Source organism: Glycine soja, chromosome 5 (genome assembly GCF_004193775.1).
Source record: "Glycine soja cultivar W05 chromosome 5, ASM419377v2, whole genome shotgun sequence".
Lineage (NCBI taxonomy): Eukaryota > Viridiplantae > Streptophyta > Magnoliopsida > Fabales > Fabaceae > Glycine > Glycine soja.
This window is the reverse complement of record NC_041006.1, coordinates 30132989-30149073: the sequence shown is the minus strand read 5'-3', so window position 1 is coordinate 30149073 and position 16085 is coordinate 30132989. Positions and strand designations below refer to the sequence as shown.

At 34.3% G+C, this 16085-nt stretch overlaps 1 pseudogene; it reads right to left on the bottom strand.

The window, feature by feature from the left end:
- Positions 1-556: 556 nt before the first annotated feature.
- Positions 557-3645, bottom strand: LOC114412487 (annotated as a pseudogene).
- Between the last annotated feature and the right edge of the window lie 12440 nt (positions 3646-16085).

The following is a 16085-nucleotide window of genomic DNA, read 5'->3' as shown; positions in this document are numbered from 1 at the left end:
ACAGAAGCTTCCATGGCACTTAAATAGCAGGTCTGACAGCTTTAGGTCTGACATTTTCTTTATTGAAAGGGTTTTAGTGAGCATGTTCGTTGTATTAGTATCAGGATTTAGTTTTATAGCAGTCTGGTGGCATCAACTGCAAGCAAGCACTCGTTTTTATGGTTGTATGAACTATATTTTATTGACATTTGACAGTCAGCAGAGCACAATCATCATCACCACCATCATTTTGAAACAAAGGAGATTTCACAATAATTTAAATGAGATTCGTGTGCTATTTCCTTAAGTTTAATTCAAGTGTTTTTATGTTTTCATATATCACTAAAGAATGATGAGAAGAGTATTCAAGTGTGTGAAATTCCACTTATATGACCGCTGGACCAATCAGTGGCGGAGCCAGAAAAATTATAAAGCCTGGGCAAAAAGTTAAAGATAGCAAATTCACATTGTATATAATATGTAAATAGTAATCAATCAAAATAAAAGAGACTCGTCATTTTGTCAACAAAAATATAGTTTAAAATAAAAGAGATAAACATAATCTTACAATAGCGGGTTAAATAAAATTACAAGGCAAGTGTCCTTTCCGAGACTTCTTTGCGGTAAATGTTCGAATAATATCAATATCATCAAGCGACTTGAATATCTCCCGCTCCGTGTAACATACCATCAAGTCATTGAACCACACATCGTTGATCTTATTGCGCAATTTAGACTTGATAATCTTCATTGCTGAAAAAGCTCTTTCAACGGATGCTGTCGACACCGGCAATATCAAAGCTAGCTCAATAAGTTTATAAACCAATGGAAATACCAAATGTTTCTCAGTTTGAACCATCTTCATAGCCAAACTTTGAACATCTTCACAAGTGGAAAAAGAAGCATTTCTTCTCACTTGAAGCACATAAGTTTCAAGTTGATCCCTAATTGTTCCTCGGTCATCATCAGAGAAAAGAGTCTGCATGATAAATATCAGCAAGACGAGCAAGCTTATCAACATCAAACTTGGAGAAAGAGTTCTTGGGGTCAAGACATGAGAAGCAATCAAGTATAATGTTACTTCCTTCACTAAAGCGGTGATCCATCTCCACACATATTTTATCAATAGCAACATAAAAAATCTTTGCACGGTAATGATGAAGATTAGTGATAGTCCTCCCTTCTGCTCTTGAACGACCCCGAACCGGTATTTCGTCATCCATATTTGGTACCGGAATACTTTTAGCTACACAAAATCCTTGGACATCGGCAAAAAAATTATTCCAGCCACTCTCTCATTGTGCCCAACCGAGCTTTGACAACATCAACTAATTCCATGGCATTCACAATATTAAGATCTTTTCTTTGCAATACATTTGAAAGCTCGTTTGTGATACCAAACAACTTTAACATTAACCTCAAAATAAAAGCAAATTTAAAGCTCTCCATTTTTTCTATCAAACCTGCTGCTTGAGATGGTCCACGTCCATCTTCATCAACCATACTAAGCACCTTTAACACGGAGGACCACATTTGATCCAAACGAAGCAATGTAGTATGATGTGAACCCCATCTAGTATCCCCGGGTCTAGTGAGACTAGATGATTGGTGTAAGCCCCTTCCTCTAGATATCTCACCACTCTCAAGTTTATTTAAAATATCTTTGTGTTGTGCCTCTGTCAAAGCATCCCTCCTCTTACAAGATGCACTTGTTGTATTCACAATCAAGGTGATGTACTCAAAGAAATCATGAATAGATGAGCAACTACTAGTAACAGACACAACAACCAATTGCAAACGGTGAGCATAACAATGGACATAGAAAGCATAAGGATTTTCATCTAGAATTTTTCTTTGCAAACCATTAAATTCACCTCTCATATTTGAAGCTCCATCATATCCTTGCCCTCGTATCCTTGAAATAGATAATGTGTACTTATCAAGAATACCATAAAGAGCATCCTTTAATGACTTAGATGAAGTATCTGTGACATGATGTAGAGCAATAAATCGTTCCACAACATTCCCTTTGTCATTCAAAAACCTAAAACAAATTCAACCAGTTTACTTGGCGGCATAGAGAGTAATAGGTAATGAAAATTGGAAATTGGAAAATACAACTACTAACCTCAACATCACCGCCATTTGCTCTTTGACGGATATATCACGTGACTCGTCAATAAGCACGGAGAATTGTCTATCACCAAGCTCTTCCATAATCACCTTGGTAACTTCATGTGCACAACACGTTGCAAGCTCCTTTTGAATGTCACCGCAAGTCATTTTGCAATTTTTTCCACCACGGTCAAAAGCATCCCTCACTTGTTCATTCTGAGATTTTACCCAATCTACCATCTCTCTAAAATTGCCCTTATTTAGCGAAGTAGATGATTCATCATGGCCACGGAAAGCCATGCCTTGTGCTATGAGATATCTTGAACAATCTAAAGAACAAGTCAAACGAATCTTATACAATTCTTCTGATTCCTTGGTTGCTTTAGCAAACTTACTTGTCACACTTTGTCTTTGATTATTATAATCATTGTAGTGCTTGACACATGAGTTGTGCAAACTATTATGACTACCAACATGACCTTTCAAGCCTTGAAATGCATGCTTCCAATCTCTATATCCGCTTTTAGTGAAGACTTCAAAACCAAAGTGCTCGGCCCTCCCGGGTTGCTTAAATAGAAAACAATAAAAACAATAAGCTGCATCCTTTATCTCACTGTATTCTAACCATGTATAATTCTTATACCATGATTTACTAAATGCTCTTTTAACACTTCCAAATTGAGTACGAGGAAAGTTTGACAAATCTGGTTGCATTGGACCCTTCAATATATATGCCCTCCTCACTTGGTCTTGAATATCCGGAGCATACTCATTAATTTGTTTCCTACGACCTAGATCACGCACAATCTCATTTGGATTAAACTCATTAACCACATTATTAAGTGGTGGTTCTAATTCAGCTTCCGGTTGCACAACATTCACATTCTCAATATTTTCTCTATCAACCAAAAATCTCCTCATATCTGAAATAAAGATAAAATAGTTACAAAATTGTAGCAAAGAAAATTTTAGTGTTTGCAATTGATATATTAGAAAACTCTTTTGCAACCATGTATGTAGTGCAACACAAAAGACCAAAAAGAAATTATTAACTTAAGCAATCAAAAGTCTTTTCCTCTAAGCTTTTTTCCATATTAGAAAAGCAAAAAAAAAAGGGAATAAAATATGACTTTTTCTTCTTCAATAAACGTGCTCTTAGTGGGGAAGAAAAAGAAAAAGTGTCCACTATGACTCTATGAGTTCACTGTTCACACTTGAAAAATGGAAGAAAAATTAAAGAACACGGAAGTATCACAACAAACAAAAACACTTTCCATCTTAATCACTTTTATTTTTCCTAACTTACCTTACCTGCGGCTGCTATGGGATTATGGAAGAGAAGACGGCGACGACGGCGCGGAGAGGAGGAAATAGAAGGAGTCGGCGATGGAGGGAAGAGAAGACACAGAGGAGAGGAGGAGGGAGGCGGCGGCGACGGAGGGAGTTGGAGGAACTGCCCACTGCTGGATTCGGAGAGACGGAAACTTTCCGTTTCCTTTTTCCTTTTTCCTCTTTCTTTTTTTTTAAATTTTATTTGTTTTTTAAGACTAATAAAAAAATATTGGACTTGTAACAAAAAAAAATGCCTAGCTGAGCCCGGGCATATGCCCCTGCTGGCCGCATGGTAGAACCGCCACTGGGACCAATAATAGTTTGGCAAATATTTATTGATGAAGTTCAAAAAAATGTGATTCGATTATTTATCAGGATTTGGACTAACTGAATGTAAACATGTGTACGTTTGAAAATTATCATTATTATTTGAGTAAATTACACATACCTCTTGAGGTTTGTCTTTTTTATTTTTTTGGTGAGATACAAAAAGAAGAGCTTAAAAACACATAGGGAAAGAAACTTGGCGCTACATCAGTTCTAAGAGTAGTCAAAATACAATCTGGAGCAAATTCAAAAACTTGATAAAAAGCTTGAGCCTCCAAAGCATATTTCGTTAAGGCATCTGCGGCCTGGTTTGTCTCCCTGAAGACATGATTTCACGTGATTTCTTCACTATAATCATGTACTGGATCTCTCTGGTCATCCCGTAGCAAGGATGCAAGCTACTACAATTATTAGTAATAAGCCTAATAGCATTTAGAGAGGTAGAATTCATCCTTATTTTTCTAAATCCTCTTGACCATGCAAGTTTAAGACCCAAAAGAATGGCCCCAAGTTCGGCGTGTAACACTGAAGAAGCTCCAAAAACCACAAATACGTACCCTTGTGAAATTTTTAATAAATAAATCCTAGTTGTTTCATAAAAAAGTGTTTTTTTAAATCATTTTTCTTTTGTTGATTTCATTTGTGAAAATATTTAAGTACAACATCGTAAGCATTTAGGAGTTATTTACTGTCTATCGTATGCGCATAACTTGAATTAAAAATTCTTTCAAGCATGTAGATCCTTCAAATCCTTTGATATGTTAATGTCGTTCTGCACAATCATTTCCACCATTGATTCCACCATGAAGAACCAAACACGCAAAGTGCAGATTCCAGGTTTGCTCCTTAGGCAGTCGAAGAGAGAGAATGCTGTTCTAGGAGAAGGCAATCTAGTTAACTTTTTTTTTTTTTAAGATAATATTAATTGTTAATTTGTTAATTTTTATTTTGGGAAGAATTCGAAGTCACAACTTTTTTTTGTCTTTTTTCCTTCCAATCTTATAATTTCAAACTTTCTTTTTAAACATATTAAATGGAATGTTAACTTATACAATACCTTTTAATTATATGTATGTAATAAATGAGTTTAGCTACACTGCAATATTTTTTACTTTCTTTTTAAAATGCATAAATAAAAGGTTACAAATACCTCTTTAAAATCAAATAAGAATATGTCAATTATTTTTTATATTCATTTATAAAAATGATTATTTTTGTGTATAAAAAAATAAAGTCCCGTGCATTGATGTTAATTTAACCTATTAATTATGTTGAAATTTAAATTATATATGATTCCGGAAAGATTACCAAAAGATAGTGAGTTTATAGTACTTTTTTCAATTTTATTATACATTACAATAAATTAATACAAATAGACTTCACATTAAACTTATGTTGAACAAATTATGTTATTATTGAAGTCGAAAATCAATAATATAGTTGAACTTTCTAGAGCGTTATAATCATTGCTTTAAAAGGTTTATCCTTGATGTCTCATACAAACCTCTCAAAATATAACAGAAACATGTAGAGCTAAGCTTACAAAACTCACATTTGATCCCGGAATAAAAAGAGAGAAAGCTTAATAAATGTAAAGAGAATACAAAGAGAAACAAAGAAGAAGTAGAGAAGAAAAAAACAAGCGGAAGCAAATGACCTCATTTCCTTTTAAAATCATTTTTTCAAAAAAAACTTTAGCCAACTTTTTATTTTTTTTTTTGTCTTTTATCACCAATTATGAACATATAATACCGTTGTCCCCCTCTTAATTTTTACTTTTATTGACATTAATAGAAAATTTGAATTTCAAATTTAAATTTAAATATTTTTTTAAAAATATTTATTGTCCATTTAATTAAATATTTTAAAAAAAGTTCTTTTGAAATAAATATTAAAATTGCAACAAATTATACTGACAACTAAAGTTTTTGGTCATTTATATTAGATATATATTCGTTGGTGATTGGTAGTAAAAAATCTTCATTGGTATATTATGGAGTACAAGTCTAAATTGAACAACTAATATAAAAGAACATGTACGTACAGCATCCTTGTAGGTAAAGGTCACCCTATTTCAAATTTTTGCTCATTTATGTTATAGTTTGGCATATTTTGTCTCAACTTGAAGATCCTCTCATACAAATCTAAAAGTACATGTATGTACAGTATCCTTCTAGGTAAAGGTCACCATACTGGAAGAACCCCCAATAGAATCTACGTACGGCCCTTTGTATGTTGACTAATATATCTGGCATAAGCAATGACCCTTCGTCGTCCACCTACAAAATTAAACCACCAAATTGGAAAACAAACGTAAGAAAAATACATTTTAAAATTGTGTTGACGATCCGATCCAATCAAATCAAATTAGTAGAAGTAATAGATCCAGGATTATGCTTGATACAAAAATGCAAAGGTTAACAATTATCCCCATGAGGATGTCTGCATGGTAGACACGAGACAAAATATGGCATTCGAAATAAAACCATCCTAATAGAATTGCAAATAAATGAACTAAAACGATCTAAATAAATTTGCAAAAAATGAATAGCAACACGAGATATAACGTTTGAACCAGAATAACCGCCCCATCCTTGACCATGTTTGACTAGTGTCTGTATTCTGAGACGAGGAAACAAACGAGTGGCAAACAAAATGTGCAGAGTAATAATCTTCTTGTATTGAATGCAACATAACAAGTGTAGAATAATAATTAAGAAAGTGGATCGATTACTTTACTACCATGTTGGGGTATACATCAAGAGGAAGAATGTATAGTAAGAAACTATACTTTTCATATCCTAACCAAAAAACACTAGTTCACCAAAAAGGCCAAGCTTAAATTTACCATGTTAAAAACACCCCAATGGATTGACTCACCATGAGGAGTAAAATAAGCCCGGTTTGATCCCACCTTTGTACAAAAGCCACTGCCACAAAATGTTTTTAATAGAGTTCATTGGAATCAATTATAAATAAAGAAGTGATGAGTTTCAAGAAGAAATAAAAATTAAAAAAAGTAAAGGGTTTAAAGATAAATAAAAACTAGAATTGAAATGATAGTTGAAAAAATTGTCTCAACCCATACTGATAATCTGTGAGAGTATGTGAACTTATAAACATGTCTGGACTTAAAAGAATATGATGATATTTGTGTGTTTCAACCCTTATTTCATGGTGCAAACTAGTATTTACAGAGAAAAATTTCTAATTACTCACAACTTCTAATAAGTTCTCCTAGTAACTTCCAGTAATATTAATCCTTGATAACTTGTATATTCAATATTCATCGTCGATTATTTTTATTTTCAATCTTCATCCTTATGACATGTAACTTTAATCTCTATTATTGATATCTCTACGGTATTGGTAATTTTCAAATTTTCATTTCTTTTATCATTGTACAATTAGTCTAAAGACTATATTTTAATACTTAATTAAAATAGTCTATTAAAAAGACTTTCTCAATACTTCATCAAAGATCAATTTCAAATAAAAAATGGCAATGTTACGACATATCAATCCCCACCCATCTAAAAACATTAGCCCAGACTGAGTGTGCAAAAGGAAAGCCAAAAGGGGATAAAGGGAAATTGAACAACAAAGACAAAAGAAGAAAAGATGTGGAAGGGTTTCAAAATATATCTCACCACACCAAACTTGTAAATCCTTTACACTTCGTGTGCCTTCTCAAACCCCAAATGAATTGAGGAAAAATAAAGAAAACAAACCCAAATAATTGGTTAGATACACACGAGGCTTCTCGTAAATGAAGTTTTAGCTGTGGGAATAGGCTCCAGCCCTCATAGGGATTTATAACCTAACCTACATTAGGCTTGGGTTAGGCCATAATTTTTTCAAAAATAGATCATACTTACGCTTTTATAAAAACTTATTTTATTAAAAAGGTTAGACTTTAGATCATTTAAAAAACCTCTTAAGTCTAACATGTCAACCTATTAAAATAAATGCAAATTATAATAGTTTGTTTATTATTATTATTATTATTATTATTATAATATATCAAAATCATTCATTTGTTTATTTTTAAAAAAATTATAAATGTTGACATACATAAAGTCAAACATATAAATTTATTTAGTGATAAATTTATGTTTTAATTAAAAGGTTTATTACAACATAAACTTTTTAACTAATCTTGAAGGCGATAAACTTACCATCATATTAGTGTGATAAACTTGACTTATAAAAAATTTAGTTTGCCTATTTTCATCTTGTTTCATGCTTTGAGTAACACAATTTTAAATTTTATAAATTATAATTTGATTCACACAATTTTTTCAACAATTTATAAGTCTATGGTCTAATGTAAAGAGAAGGTAGACTTATATAAAAACTTCAATATGAAATAGGTCTTTAAGTATAGGCTAATAGATGAAGGAGTTTCTAATATGTGAGGCAAAAAAAACCTAAAGATATTGATATTGTTAGCAGTTAAGATATTGTGTGCGGTTTCAAATAAAGTCTGCATGTTTCAACCGTTGTTAACTTATCTACATATATAATAGATGCATTTTACACAGAAAAGCTAAGAACTTGAAACATAACAAATTTACAAAAATAGATCAACCATATGCATAGCAGTAGGAACATGAAAAATTCAATCGTTTAGTCACACACGGAAGAAAAATCTAGCATCAAAATAAAATTTATAGACATGTTAAAAGACAGAGACAAAGAGGATTAGACACCTTACTAGTTCACTCAGTTTAGTTCGTTGTTTTTTTTTTCCCATGAATCAGCTCTAACAACTAAGATTACTTTGTTCCACATAATAATGCTAAGCTAATTGACATAAACATATCCAAATTCCAAAGCCACAAATGCAAATGAAGAGCTCAATCAAGTAACCAGGTATCTTGCGATGAATGAAACGCTAAGGTAAAATGAAACTAATAAAACAAGAAGAAAGGCAAAACACACCATCTTTGCCCTCTTCATCATCCTTTTCTTCCTCATCGCTCTTAACCAGGGCCTCCTCGTCGAAAATTTTTGAGGCAAAGAGCTTGTACTTACACCTCGGGTCACTGTTGTCGTCAACCTCGTCATCTTCGAATCTTTTACTCTTTGTTTCCTACTTATAATTCAATAAATTTTGGGTTTCCTGAACTTCAACCTTTTTCTCCTTGTCCATCTCAAATTGACCTAAAAAGGTATTGAGGTGATATTCGATTGAATATATTGTTACGGTGAAGACAAAAGAGTAGCAACCACTGAAGGTGATCGAGAAGACAAACGAGGGAGTGAACTAAGAAGACAGTTTCACTCACAACTTAAGCCTTAAACGGTAAGAATGAGAGAGGGGGATCACGGTTTCGCTACTTAAACTAAACAACTACGATTATCTTTCCTCCCTCCATTTATATAGTCGGTCATAAAAGACAAAAGATACACCTTAGTAAATAAGTAAATTGCCTTAATTAGAAGCAACCTCGCACCATAATAAGCAAATTACCTTGGTCAATTAGACGGTACATGTATGAATGGTGCGTAAATGGTTTTATTGGCATGTATTTAATAAATTATAAATTGAATAATCCAATATTTAACATTAATTTTTTATTCTATTGTTTAATTTATTTGTAAAAATATATATAATTATAGTAATTAAACTGATTATAACTCTATACCAAAAAAAAAAGTTATTATAATAATTATATATTCTGATTCAATCAATCAATTTTATTCAAATATAAAGGAATAAAAAAATTACTAATTTATAAGGAACTAAAATCCAATATCAAACACTAAAAATAAAATTCTTGTTTTATTAGGGACTCAATGTAAAAAAAAAATATTAGGGATCCAAAACAAAAATCATATTCCTAAAACATATCTTAGCAAAAAAGAAAAACAATCTATTGTTATGCCACTATAATAAATTAGAGGATGGGGTTTTGTCTTCAATTTTAACCATTGTTGTTAAGATTGAAATAAAGTTAAAACGGAAGTCTGAGTATCGTATCCATAGGGACTTTGTTTGTACTTAGGTAGATAAATATTTAATTAAGAAAAAAATTTGAAAAAATAATAGAAAACAATAAAATAAATTGCTGAAAATTAAATCAAATAAGAAAAAGAATTAAACATGAATTAATTAAGGACAAAAAAGATTAGAAAATCCAATATTATTGTAGAAGGAAATTTTGAAGATGAGAATGTTGAAAACTTAGCCTACCAGAGCTATTCTTTGATGTAGTGTTAATGATTTTTCTCTATTTATAGTTATTCTAATTTACACCTGCATATACTAGTATACTCTAACTTTGGTCCCTCGCATAAAAGAGCCCTATTTATCTATTTTCTCTCCCAAATTCCTTTGTAAAACTAAAATAGTAAATTACACTAAGAATAGAGATATATAACAGGCTAAACCACTATTAGAAAATACACTTTCAACATCAGTTATTTACGGCATTCTACATCGATTTTAAAAACGATGTTTAAAGTACCAATGTTGAATGTATTATTGTTAACATCGGTTTTGAAAAATCGATGTTGACATAAAAATGTTAACCGATGTTATATATAACTAACTACAACAAAATAAGTGTATAGATGATGGACGTTGACATCAATTTTCTAAAAACACTGATGTTAATATGTTTGTTAACATCGGTTTTCTAGAAAAACCGATGTTAATGTTATAGATTAACATCGATTTTCTATAGAAAATCGATGTTAACGAACATATTAACATCGGTTTTTCTAGAAAACCGATGTCAACGTCCATCATCTATACACTTATTTTGTTGTAGTTAGTTATATATAACATCGGTTATTTATAAATAACCGATGTTATTAGAAATAACCAACATCGGTTTTTTGGAAAATCGATGTTAAGGTGTATGTTAACATCGGTTTTTCCAAATAACTGATATTGTTTACTATATTAACATCGGTTTTTATTAATAATCGATGTTATTAATTTTCAAGTTTTTTTTATATAAACTTTCTGTTTTTACAATAAACCCAAAATTGTACCTGTAAAATGCAATTTCAGACTCAATTCACAGCAAATAAACATTTTATTCTGCTTTCAAGCAGTTTTAATCACAATAAACATTGAATAATTGATTTATTATTAATAACTATCAACAAATGAATTCAATGTTCAAATTACATAGGAAATGACAAAAATGTTAAACTAAAGTAAACTAAGCTAAACTTAATGTCCCTAAATCCTAGCTGTGAGCTCTAACTCAGAGATAATACTGTGCCCACTGGATCTACAGTGCCTTTAATCTCTCTGGCTCCAATGGTCTAGGATCGTTAAAATACTGCATCATGAAATAAATGATAATAAGTTAATAATGTAATACAAATTATAAAAAAATCGAATTTGTTTGAAATAAACGTACCGCTTCCCAATTATTCCTGAAACTTCCTAAAATGATGGTGGACATCCAGTGCATGATATAATAGCCACACTCAGTACTTCCTTTTTGTCTATTACACTAAATACATAATGAAATTTGGATATTAATTAAACAATTAGTGTACATACACATAAGAAGTATATATAAGCATTGGTTTTATGTAAATGACGAACCTTGACGACAATCCACCTAGCATGAGCCTTTGATTTAGGCTGTGGAGCATCATCAAGACCTTTTAAAGCACTATTCCAGACGAGTAACAATTAAAAAGTGGTGTTGTTGAGGTATTTGAATGCAAATGCATTGAAAAGAACATTGACCTGTTAAGTATCCCCTTAAGGTAGTTGTCTGGCCTGTTATGCAATGAACAAAACCAGACAATTAGGTGTTCCTTGGGCACGATGACCACCATCTGCCAGTGTCTGCTGCAGTGGGGATGAATATGAGTTAGTATATTAGTAAACATTAATTAAATTAAGTTATTTTGTGTGACTTACCCATTCAGGTAGGCTCCAAGGTAGACATCGCATTTTGAACTATGCATCCAACTCTTTATGTAACTTTCAGTCTCAAACTGCAATTGCCAAAACCTCTGAATGGACTGTGGCTCGAGGAATCCATAGATATTGGAATTCCCCGCTCGCATACTTGTTTCAGTCAGATGCCTGTTTATGTTAAGTCAATGTTAAATATTTATGAATTGAAAGCAATAAGTTAGGTAATTAAAAGTAATCTAAAATTACTTACAGAATCCACAGCTCTAACACTGATATGCTAAGACATTGACCACCGTGTGCGATTTCGGAGAAGTCTTCATGCTTTATGTAGAGCGGGAAGTCTGGATTAAAGACCCCGAACACAGTGGCATCCCATGTAACCTGGTAAGGCCTCAAGAAAAGCTTCGGGATGGTCAATGTCATCAAATAAAGCGGATCATCGACCTCCTAATCCGGCTTTTGAGGTGGTTTTATCGGAGACACAACTGGCTATTCATGAAACAAAGTTAAATGGGTTATTTGAGGCACGCTGAATGAATTAATTCAAAAAGAAGAAACATATAGTAAGAGTAAAGTACCTGCTGTGATAAAGACTTGACCAGATGTGTCGGCCAAGCAAGGAAGGTGTGAATTGTCTGGCCCAATAAGGAAACCTCATAAGTGGGTATAGGAACTGGAGCATCTGGATTTTTAACCTCCTCCACACCCACCTTTACTTGGCCAGGCAACAAAGGAGTGTTATGAACAACAGTGGATCCCTCATAAACTCTCCCTAGGGCAACCAGGCAGGCAGGATTTGCTTCGATGTACAAGCCGCACCTATCCGAGTCACCCGTCTCAGGATCGTTTCTTGAGGGATCAACACAACTCTCCTTTGTGCTTACTCGAGGACCTAAGGGACCAACCAGATGCTCCGGAGGCAGTACAAGTCCCTGAGATTTCATCTGGGACTGAAACTAGGACTGCATCTGGCTGAACGATGCCATGAGCTGCTGAGTCACTTTTTCTGTGATCGATTCCGTTAGCTGGTCCTAGATTTGATGGGTCAGCTGCTGCAATTCTTCAGGAGGCAGCGAAGAAGAGCTGCGGGACGTCCGTGCAGCCGATCCGAAGTATTGCTTGATGGTGACACCAGCTTCAGCAGCACAGACACGTCTAGGGTTCTCTGGACGTCCAATAGCAGCGGTGAGAACATCCTAACGTCCATGGGGGATGAAGGATCCCTGTGTCGCTCGCTCCTCAAAGCAATCCTACACAAAAAACACACAGTTGTACATGGCATTCACAAAATATTGAAATATAATTCTAATGGTTAGTTGAAAATGACTTACGATCTTCTCAGATATTTCCTTTGCGGCCTCAGTTGTCATCTCCCCTGTTTTCTTCGTGCGGGCCATCTTCCACTTCACGTGGTGTCTGACACGGGATGGAAGGTCGATGACGCTATCAACGCTTCCTGACTGTGCAGCTTCCTGTTAGTCGGTGAAAACGACTAACTTTTATGTATAAAAATTGTATAAATTGTATCAAACTCTCCCAATTTATGGTTATTTTATAGTGTTATAAGTATTTTATGTTAAGTATAGGTAATAAATACTTAGTATTTTCATTTTGTGTGTTTAATAATCATTTTCTCTCAATTTCAAGTTAATTAGGCATGCTTTGGAAAGTGTTGTTTTTCACCTTCTCGCTAAGCCAATCTGCTGGCTTAGCAAGCGTCCGCTAAGCGCAACACTCTTGGACTAAGCACGAGGAAGACTCTGGAAGAAGATGAGCTGTACAGGTTTGCTAAGTGCACCACTTCATCTCACTAAGCGCACCACTTCAATTCATCCGCTAAGCGAGAAAGGTGCGCTAAGCCAAAAATCACTAATGTGCACTAAGCGGTCCATAAGTGCGCTAAGTGCACGAGCACGAACAAAGCCACCTATTTAAGCCTAAAATCAGATTTTAGAAAGGGAGTTTGGACTAGGATTCAGAGCTTTGCATGTCTAGGGTTTCTAGAGAGAGAAAGGTCCAAGTTCTAGAGAGTTTTGAGAGATTTTGCTGTGTGAAGATCTGCAGAGACCAGAGCTTGAAGCAGGAGCCGGTTTGAGAGCCGGAGATGAGTTTGTGAGTGATTGTGAGATCCTAGAGGTGAAGGAGACATCCTCACCACTTGTATTTTTGCAATCTTTCATCTTGTTCTTCTCTTTGTTGTTAAGAAGGCTTCCTGGTATGGAAAGCTAAATCCTCTGTTAGATCTTCCCTGTAGGTACCTGATATAAATATATTTCTATCTATTTAATGATGTTTTGTGTGTTCTCTGTGCTATCTGCTTTTCATTCCAGTATGCCTTTACCTTGATCACCTAGATGCATGCTTTGTTAGGGTCATTCAACAGTGGAAACTGGTCTAACTCTAAAGTCCTTGATAGTGCAGGGTTGAGTTGTCGTGCTTTCACAAGGAATCGGGGTGCGATAATTTAGTTGAGTATGTGTGTCTTAATGCGATCCTAGTTGAGTTTAGTCTTACAAGATAAATCTGCGAACGATGCTTAATCAGGATTAGGCTAAACTATCATGAGGAATCGGAGTTTGGTATCTCAGGAGACACCATAAGAACACATGAGCATTGTTAGATAGAGAATACCTCTTTAGCATCAAGCACCTATTAGAAAGACCAACGTGTTCTCTACTTGTTTTTACACATCATTTCTCTCGCGTGATTTTCTTTCTTTTTTGCACAGATAGTTTATACACCTGTTCATATTCACACTTACCTTTACACACCAGACACCTATTTGCTGAAATAGCTTACCAAATAACACAAGTTCCTTGAGTGTTCGATACTCGGTTCTTACCGTTTTATACTATTTGTGCGATCCGGTGCACTTGCCGGAACCACAAAAACTTCCTCCAACTTCTTCTTGGTCTTCTCAGCCAGGAGCTTCTGCTCCAAATATTCATAACCTCCACAAGACAAAACGTGGGGGGCAGTGTTCTATTTTTGGATCGCGTGTGCCTTTTTTTGCACATCCTGCAAAAATAAAACAATAATGTTTCAAATTGCTAGAATGAATTATAACAAGTTAATGTTTTTTTAAAAAGAAATTAAATGGCAAGGTACATACCTCCCAAGAAGGGTCTCTACGAGTCTGGCAAAACTAGGCCTATTTTTCCTTGCTTATGTCGTAATTCTCACAGACAGTGTTGTCCACACTGTCCTGATCGGCTGCAAGGGCCCATTTCCTCGTGAGGTCTAATTTAAACTGATTCCATCTCTTGCCAACAGTCTGAAGTAACTTTTTTTTCGTCCTACTATCAGGAGCCTTTGGGATTTCAAATTCCGCCTGACAATAACAAATAAGGTTTATTTGTTACAATAATGTTTTTTTTGGCTATTAATTAAAGAACATCAAATAAGAAAATAAAAATACCTAAATATCCTCCCAAATCAAGTCCTTATGAGCAGTAGGGACCTCCTTCCAGTTCTTGTACGTCATGTCCACCTTATCACACGCCACAATCCCCAAATATGTTCTTAATTTCTTCCTGTGGGGACCATCGGCCTTGCCAATAGCAGGATCAATGTGGACCACTGGTCTCTCAGCACCAGCTGGTCTAGTAGACAAGGATCATAGACGTGAGGCTTTCCGTGACTGCTTCACGGTAGACGGCGAAGCTGATGCGTCGGAAGGAGGAAGAGGAAGAGGAGGAGGAGAAGGAGGAGGAGGAGGAGGAGGCGAGGCTGGTGGAGAAACCATGATCCTTTATCTGATCGGGAATCTGTTCCTGTTGAAAATAAAGGCTATGAAGAGATTGCACAAACTTGAAATATGGCAAATTTAGAAACATAAAACTGAAGTTGACCTACCAAATGATGAGATCAAAGATGCTGCAGCTAGTGAATTATAAATCAACAGTAAGAAGAGAGCACTCAAACATAGAAGGAAAAATTATCAAATGAAGAATTTAGTGCCACAGATAAGGGCAACGAAGGGAGAACTGAAACACACAAGGAAAAATTATCAAATGAAGAAGTTAGTGCCACAAATGAGGGTAGTGCAGAGAATAGCATCAAAAGCAACTATAATGAAGTGAGTAAATTTGAAGATAAGGACAAAGAACAAAACATACAAAATTCAGAAATGAAAACCGAGGGTGGTTCAGAGAATAATGTCAAGAACAAAGATGTTGAAGATGGTGACTTAAAAAAAAGCATACAAACTTCAGACGTATAAAATTTATCAGATAAAGCTGCATGATAAAAGGTATAGTGTGGATAGTAATATCATTGAACAAGAAAATATAGTGAAGACTATTATTCTAACTTCAAATAGTGCTCTTCTGTTGAATCTCTCTTTACTTGCAGAAAAGGATTTCAATTTTGCTGTAACTGACAACATGTGCCGATTTTTCTTTTTGTTTAAGCTCTAATATCATTCATTGGTTTC